Here is a 445-nt window from a genome sequence, read left to right as displayed (position 1 = left end):
CCAATCAAAAGGTAGGGCAGCTGAATGGATAAGTAATTGTTAATGGATAAGAAAACAAGACCCTTATATGTGCTCCCTACGACAGACTCACTTCAAATCAAAAGATACACACAGACTGAAAGTAAAGGGCTGGAGAAAGATTTATTATGAAAATAGAAACAAACAAATAAACAAAAAAGTTAGGGCTACAATAGTTATACAGACAAAATAGACTTTAAAGAAGAGACAAAGAAGGACCTAGCAATCCCATTTCTAGGTATTTATCTGAAGAATCCTCCCAAAGTACTACTCCGAAAGGACATGTGACTCCATATGATCATTATAGAACTTTTTTATTTTGCCAGGATCTCAGTCTTTAAGGCTGCAGGGTCTCACCACCCAAGCCCTGTGCCAGGGCTCAGATCTTGTTGAAGGCAGCAATGTCAAGATTCTTCACATGCTTCTC

The sequence above is a fragment of the Pteropus vampyrus genome, unplaced genomic scaffold (genome assembly GCF_000151845.1).
Source record: "Pteropus vampyrus isolate Shadow unplaced genomic scaffold, Pvam_2.0 Scaffold64, whole genome shotgun sequence".
In the NCBI taxonomy this organism is placed as follows: domain Eukaryota; kingdom Metazoa; phylum Chordata; class Mammalia; order Chiroptera; family Pteropodidae; genus Pteropus; species Pteropus vampyrus.
This window is presented reverse-complemented; position numbering follows the sequence as displayed.